This window comes from Sinocyclocheilus grahami, unplaced genomic scaffold (genome assembly GCF_001515645.1).
Source record: "Sinocyclocheilus grahami isolate Dianchi unplaced genomic scaffold, SAMN03320097.WGS_v1.1 scaffold1031.1, whole genome shotgun sequence".
NCBI lineage: Eukaryota > Metazoa > Chordata > Actinopteri > Cypriniformes > Cyprinidae > Sinocyclocheilus > Sinocyclocheilus grahami.
The window spans coordinates 185743-194314 of NW_015506210.1; the positions used below are offsets into that span (position 1 = coordinate 185743).

Genomic DNA, 8572 nt, shown 5'->3' on the forward strand with positions numbered 1-8572 from the left:
CACACACACACACACACACACACACTCACACACACACACACACACACACACACACAGGTTTGTTTTTGTGAAAAGTGGGGAGTCTCCATAGGCGTAATGGTTTTTATACTGTACAGACCGTATATTCTATTGCCCTACACCAACCCTACCCCTAAACCTACCCCTCACAGGAGACTTTCTGCTATTTCAGATTTTCAATACACTCCATTCTGTGTGATTTATAAGCCTTTTGAAAAGTGGGGACATGGGGTAATGTCCTGAAAAGTCACCTTCTCCTTGTAATACCTGTCATACCTTTGTCATTATACACATTTATGTCCTCATTTGTCACAAAAACGCACACACACACACACACACACACACACACAGACACACACACACACACTCACACACGTGTATGTGTGTGGTCCCATTACTCCAGCACTAATGGCTAATGAGAGCAGCAGTTATGTGCATTTTTCTGTGAATGAACATGAAGTTGCTGACAAACAACAGCAGAGCGTCACATGTTCACTGTGTGTGGGCCACTACAGCTACACAATACATGTGGAAAACAAATCAAAAAAGCAAAAAACTGGTTTCAACTAAACTTTTTTTAGTTGAAACCAGCTCTTCTTTAGTACTCCAGACACCTGTCTGTGGGTAATTGTGTGGCGTCATTCAGATATTCATAACAGCTCCACAAACTCCTGCTCCTGCAGTAAGACGGCTAATAGCGACAGAAGCTCTTTTGTTTCTTCTGGAACAGTTGTGCCTGTCGGCTGTGTTTAGGGCCACTCATGTGCAGGACACATTCATGACTAAAAAGAGCATTATTCGTATAAATGAGGAATATCATTATAAACAGCAACCGCTGGATCAAATATTGCTTTATTATGATGTAAAGACAGACATTTCATGTATGTCTGTGGAAGCAGAGTGTTCATATTTGAATCTGTGAGTGCTACAGTAATGCATGAAGAAACTAATAATGCATCGTACTCTCAGCAGCAGTGTGAGTACAGTGAAAACACCCAGAACTCTGTGAATGTGCTGGGAAATCTTGCACACAGATATTAGACACATTGTGCTGTACGGTCACACATTCTCTGCTTTAGGAAACTCTTGCACAGCGCACAGCTGTTCCCGCACATTACAGAGTGAAAGTGAATCTAGCTGGGAAAGAAAACTCCATCTTTGTTCTTTTCAATCTGCTTTAAAGGATTTCCGAGCCATTCCTTGATTTGGGCACGGACATCTCCTGCCTGTTAACACTGTGTGTGTGTGTGTGTGTGTGTGTGTGTGTGTTTGTGTGTGAGTGAGTGAGTGGTGTGTGTGTGTGTGTGTGTGCGCGTTTTTGTGACAAATGAGGACATAAATTTGTATAATGACAAAAGTATAACATAGGTATTACAAGGAGAAGGTGAGCGCGAGTGTGTGCGCGTGTGTGTGTGCGCGTGTGTGTGTGCGCGTGCGTGTGTGTGTGTGTGTGTGTGTGTGTGTGTGTATGTGAGAGAGAGTTTGTGTTTACTCCTCTGAGCTGAAGGAACTCGCCTATTGAAAACTGCAAAGGACAAGATCCTCTACAGTAAGCAGTTATTTGTGCTTGTTGCAAAATGCTGAGAAACAGCTGTAAGTCTTTATCAGGATTTTACATTCATGACCCTATTAAGCACACCCAAATCTTGCTGTCACATCTTTTCTTATGTCAACAGACTTCCAAAAAAGTGGGTATTCATCTGAAGATTCATCTCTTTTACTCGTGCTTTGTCATAAATGGACAAAATGTAATCATTGTACTACTGTATTTAAATGCAAACAGGACTTTCAGACAGTGGCAACAATATTGTTTAATATTAACTCAAGCTCAAACTCAAATGAAAGTGACAAGCATGTGCATCTGCTGTGAAACAAATAATTTCTCTCATACTTTCTGTCTGAAATACAGCATATGTTGGCTTATCAGGGTCACTTCCTCTTAGGCGCAATAGTTTGAACTCTGCTATGGGAAAAAAAAGATGTTCTACAAAAAGCAAAAAGCATGAGAACAGTTACAGCTTCCCACTGAGATTTTTTTTATTAAGCATGCACCATAAAATGTTTGAGTAACTTATGACAATCTATGTGCTTAACCCTAGAGCACATTCACAACAAAACTGAATCAAAAATACTAAATATATATCTTAAATCTATTCTAGCAAACATCCATAATGATTAAAATGAGCTGGGCCTGACGAAACCAGCATGATGTGGTTTAATTCCAGACTGCACCACAGGTGCAAAGGACTCGTCTGGTTACCGTGGTCTTGTGCCGATGGTCGTTGAGGTGATGACCATATGTTCCTGTGGCTCAGTGGTAGAGCATTGCGTTAGTAGCACAAATGGTTGTGGGTTTGATTCCCAAGGAACACACATACTGGTAAAAAATGTATAGTCTGAATGCACTGTAAGTTGCTTTGGATAAATGCGTCTCCTAAATGCATAAATTGTTATTATTATGATGAGGTATTCACAGGGGATCTGTCTCTGGGGCGCATCTAGTTGACATGGGCTCCGCTGACATTCAGGGCTGTAGAAGTGGTCTCTAGGTGTTGATCCACCATCTGATCTGGAGTATGCAATGCCTGAAAATAGTCCCCAGCTAGGTAACTTCCAATAAGCCTATTTTCAGGCGCTGCGTAATATCATTGCGCCTGCTGCACCCATGGTACGGCAGCAAAGTTTCTTGATTATTACGCCGGAATGAGAGTATAGTTCCTAGCCATATCGGCCTAGAAAATCAGAACTTTTAATTTTCCGTCGGTCTTAGTACACGATGTAACTAGAGAAGAGTCAAGTTTTAAATAGGAAAAAATAGAAACTCTGGTCATTTTTGAGCGAGATGCTAATGGTCTAATCAGATTCAATGATCTATGCTAAGCTACAGCTAAAAGTGCTACCGCCAGACCCGGAGAACGGCTGAATGTATTCGAAAACGGTAAAGCTCAACTGTTTAACTCTAGGGGAGTTGGAAAATTAGCCTATTTTCAAAAATAGTGAAGTGTTCCTTTAAGAGACATATCCTAAAGACATTGATGAATTAAAAATATTCAGAAGAGAATCTATGACTTCTGGAAGAATCTCTTTTAGCAGCTTAGATGGAATAGGGTCTAACATACATGTTGTAGGTTTTGATGATTTGACAAGTTTATACAATTCTTCCTCTCCTATAGTAGAGAATGAGTGGAATTGTTCATCAGGGGATCTATAGCACACTATCTGATGCGATACTGTAGCTGACGGATGCATGGTTACAATTTTATCTCTAATAGTATCGATCTTGGAAGTAAAAAAATGAATCATTAATGAGTCATTACTGATGTGCTTTTGGGGAATATCTGCGTCTGTTGATGCTTTATTTTTCATTAATCTAGTCACTGTCTTGAATAAATGCCTGGGGTTGTGTTTGTTTTCTTCTAAGAGAGACAAAAAGTAAGTAGATCTAGCCGTTTTTAGAGCTTTTCTATAAGTAGAAGTACTTTCCCGCCATGTAATATGAAATACGTCTAGTTTTGTTTTCTTCCAGCTGCGCTCCATTTTCCGAGCTGCTCTCTTTAGGGTGCGAGTGTGCTCATTATACCACGTGTCCTTAAGTGCAAAGGAGCAGCCATATATAAAATGCTAGAAAAGAGAGAGTCCATAGTTTCTGTTACATCATCAAGTTGTTCTGAGGTATTAGATATGCTGAGAAATTACATTTAAAGGGTTCACGGACAAAGGCCCATTCAAATAAATTGCCAATGGACGCATAATTACCCGAAGGGACCGTAGGGTGAATTTGTATCCCGTTAGCCTGTTATTTAAAGAACAATTTCTGGGACGTTTCTGCTAACCCCACATTCCGCGTTCTCCGATTTGCTTCCCCTGGAATAGGGTTTTTTTGGACACCTATTGGGGGCGACACTCACCTGTTGACCACTCCCCCCGTCCATGGACCCTTTAAATGTCCATTTTCAATAATTTTTAGGGGTAAAACAGTGTAATCGCTCCCAATACCCTACTATCTGTCCATTCTCCCTTACCCCAGGGGCCTGTACGTCCCACCAAAGTACTATTTGTCCATCTCTCTACCAGGTACATGGGGGTCACTTGAGCTAGGGGCTCCGAAAGGGCTGATCAACTAGAAGGCGATTTGCATATCGTCAGGGGTCCCTTTAGCGGGCAGAAAAGTTTGGTGACCCTACGAACTCGTTCATGGGTCAAAAGGTCAAAAAAGTTACCGCACGTCCACAAAACAGGTACACGCTTAAATGGGGAGAGGGCCATCCCCTGTTCGGAGACCATAGGACATAGGGCCCCAAGATTCGATATTCTCGCTTTTCAGGGGCCCCTCGCTCACAGCCCCGAAGTGCAAAGCCATAGGACCTTTAGAAAAAGCTACTCTCCCGATCAAAAAATAATTCAAAAGGCTCAGAGTAAGTATAAGACAGAGGCCTGCAGCAAAGATTTTATGCAAAGGCCCCAAATTTTTTTTCCACTTTAGGACCGGGGGGTCTCAGTACGTCGCTCGGGGTTGCCCCAAGAGCCACAATGAAAAATTCGGGGCCCCTGGTACCTTTCTAAATAAATCCCACTTGCCACTTATTTGAATTGGTTTGGCCTAGCGGCTTCATGGATGCGGCTCCGAAAGGGCCGATCAACTAGAGGGTGCTATTTGCGTATTGTCAGGAGTCCCTTTAGCGGGTGGAAAAGTTTGGTGACCCTACGGATTCGTTCATGGGTCAAAAGGTCAAAAAAGTTACAGCACGTCCACAAAACAGGTACACGCTTAAATGGGGAGAAGGATGTCCCCTGTTCGGAGACCATAAGACACAGGGCCCCGAGATTTAAGATTCTCGCTTCTCAGGGGCCCCTCGCTCACGGTCCCGAAGCGCAAAGCCATAGGACCTTCTGAAAAAAGCTACTCTCCCGACCAAAAAGTCACTCAAAAGGCTCAGAGTGAGTATAAGACAGAGAGGCTTGCAGCAGAGATTTTGTGCAAAGGCCCCAATATTTTTTTCCACTTTAGGATGGGGGAGCCTCAGTACGTCGTTCGGGGGGGGGGTCCCCAAGAGCCACGGTGCAAAATTTGGGGCACCTGGGACCTTTCTAAATAAATCCCACTTGCCACTTATTTGAATTGGTTTGACCTAGCGGCTTCGTGGACGCAGCTCCGAAAGGGCCGATCGACTAGAGGGTGCTATTTGCGTATCGTCAGGGGTCCCTTTAGCGGGTGGAAAAGTTTGGTGACCCTACGAACTAGTTCATGGGTCAAAAGGTCAAAAAAGTTACCGCACGTCCACGAAACAGGTACACGCTTAAATGGGGAGAAGGATGTCCCCCGTTTGGAGACCATAGGACACAGGGCCCCGAGATTTGAGATTCTTGCTTCTCAGGGGCCCCTCGCTCACGGCCCCGAAGCGCAAAGCGTAAATTACAAATAGACACAGATCCCAATTGAAACTTATTGTATGGGGTCGGTTTAAAAAGTTGTGGACAATCATCCCACTAACCTATTATAGGGATCCCATTCAATAAACTGCAAATGGACACAGATCCCAATTGCAACTTATTGAATGGGAACGCTTTAAGTGGTTAGTGGACAATCATCCCATTAACCTATTATAGAGATCCCATTCATTAATTGGCAAATGGACACTTGTCCCACTTGCAATTTATTGTATAACACTTTAGGTGGTTAGTGGACATTTGCCCACTTTAGTGAAGTGAAAGTGACATGTGGCCAAGTATGGTGACTCATACTCAGAATTAGTGCTCTACATTTATCCCATCCAAAGTGCACACACACACAGCAGTGAACACACACACACCGTCAACACACAGTGGGCAGCCATTTTTTGCTGCGGCGCCCGGGGAGCAGTTGGGGGTTCGGTGTCTTGCTCAAGGGCACCTCAGTCATGGTATTGAAGGTGGAAGAGAGTGCTGTACATTCACTCACCCCACCTACAATCCCTGCCGGCACGAGACTCGAACCTCAACCTTTGGGTTACGAGTCCATCTCTCTAACCATTAGGCCACAACTTCCCCTAAAGTGGGTAATCTGAGAAATATTGGGTCTGTGGGATGGGGGCGTGGCTTGGCAGTAGTCAGCGGAGGTCACCGGAACATTTGGCCACTATAGTGGGTAATCAGAAAAATAGTTGGCTTGGGGGTGGTCAGTGGGGGTCTGGGGGTCATTGAGCACTTTAGTGGGTAATTGGACAAATAGTGGGTTCGTGTGATGGGGGCGTGGTTTAGGAGTTGTCAGCGGGGGTCCGGGGTTTATGGCGCACATTAGTAGGTAATTGGACAAATAGTGGGTCTGTTGGATGGGGCGTGACTTGAGACTGATCAGCGGGGGTCCGGGGATCATTGAGCACTTTAGTGGGTAATTGGGAAAATAGTGGTTCCATGGGAAGGGGGCGTGGCTTGGGAGAGGTCAGCGGGCATCCGGGGTTCATTGCACACTTTAGTGGGTAATTGGACAAATAGTGAATTCGTGGGACGGGGGCATGGCTTGGCAGTGGTCAGCGGGGGTCATTTGCCCACTTTAGTGGGTCAGTGGACAAGTAGTGAGTTTGTGGTATGGGGGGAATCAAGAAAGCGTCCACCCCTAGACTCTATGAATGGCCCAGAAGCCCATTGCAATAATCCTGGAGTGGGATGGTGGTGCTGCCACACAGTGGATGAAGGCAGTACTGCTTTTGGGGGCTTCAGGCTTCGGGGTGCTCCCGTCGGGCCCCCAGTGGGGTCAGGCCTCCCAAAATTCACCCGTGGACATCGGGCGGCTGGGAAGTGTTGGCGGGGGGTGCCAGCCGGCCCCCCAAAAATTTCAGGTGGGCGGGGCGCAGCACGAACCCCCGTACGCAAACCCCTTAGCCAATGACCGTTTGGACATGTTTTAAAATTTTGTGCTTATAAGAGGAATTGAGACAAATCGGGAAGATTATTTACAAAGCAGTCTTTCGTGGTAGAAGTGATGGTTCGACTATACTTGTAACAGCTTTAGCTATATGGAGTATACACAAGACTAGATAATGATCCGAGATATCATCACTCTGCTGCAGAATTTGGTAACACTTTCTATGAAGCCCATGTTTTTAATACATTAGAAGGGTATTCTTAAGGAATTATAATGAATGCATAATGAATTATAAAAAAAACTTATAATATGTTATATCATCTTATGAATATTCATAAGAACAGTTTTAATGTATTATATTTACACTTATTTGTGGTTATAGCTTTTAAGAGTATGATGATTTATAACACACAGTGAACATGTTGCATCCACTTAAGTTACAATGGATTATATTTCTCATAGTTATAATGTATTATAAGTCTCATATCTTGCCAGCTTTCTTATGCTACTTTACTTAAAGCCATCAAAGACCACTTATAAGTATAGTAATAATAATATATTTTTCTCTCAAACAGCCATAAGATCAGATATCAGGTCAGATGAATGTGTAATATGACACATTTGCTTTGAACTATTTTTATTGTAATATCAGTTTGATTATTTTGATGGTACCCTTTAGACAGCTGTTGATAAGTAACTCAACTCAAGTAAAGCAACTACATGTCATCTAGCAGTCATTGGAGTATTAGTAGACTGTCTGCTAAATATATGCTAACACTTTATTTTGATGGTTCCCCAACAGACAGACTGACTATAACTAACTTTGCAAGTACTCTGTTACGGGGCTGACAAGACTTGAGATGTGCGGCTCCATGTGCAAGCTATTTATTAGCAGAAGACAGAGACGTGGTCATAGAACAGGCATAGGTCAGATAATGGCAGACAGGTATATGGCAGGCAAGACACAAGAAGAAACCTAAGGCTAGCGGAGGTCAATGATCGGCAAACAGAATCAAAGAGGTGAGACTCGAGGGATAAGTTCAGGTACAAGGCAAGGTCCAGGCAGGGGCAACCAGTATCAAAATAGGGCAAGACGAGAGGAGGAATCCGAGAGACACGGGCAAAGATCAAGATACGAGAACACAGACAAGGCAAGACTAAGGTGAGGCTATGACAAACTAAACAGGCTCCGTAGTGTAGCTATCGCTAGGGGAGTGATATACGCTAAACAATACTCGGCAGTGGGAAGGGATCAGAGTGAGGGTTAAATAGGGAATGTGTGATTGATTACAGCTGTGTGCAATCAGTGCTGTGTGCAATCAACTGTGTGTGTGTCATCAGTGCAGTGGATGATGGGATATGTAGTCCGGGGTGATATGTAACAGTGTGTAGTGCGAGAGTCAATGAAATGGAAAGGGTGACCTCTGATGGCTAGCAGACGGAAGTTCATGGACCAGATACGTGGAGGCGAAACAGGGGGAGGGATGGAGGGCCAGGTCCACATGGAAGTGGAGAGACCGGGAACTGAGGCAGAACCAGCGGAGCAGAGAGCCAGGGCGGAGCCGGCAGTACAGGTGGAGCAGAGAACCACCAGAGCCAGACAGAAGACCACCACGGCAGAGCAGAAGACCACCATGGCGGAGCAAAAGACCACCAGAGCCAGACAGCAGACCACCACGGTGGGGCAGAGAACCACCACGGCGGAGCAGAGGA

At 44.4% G+C, this 8572-nt stretch overlaps 1 protein-coding gene across 1 annotated transcript in view; it reads left to right on the plus strand.

Annotated features, from left to right (window-relative positions):
• Positions 1 to 8572, plus strand: part of megf10 (multiple EGF-like-domains 10) — a 70261-nt gene that overhangs the window by 19220 nt on the left and 42469 nt on the right. The gene's annotated exons all lie outside the window — the stretch shown is intronic.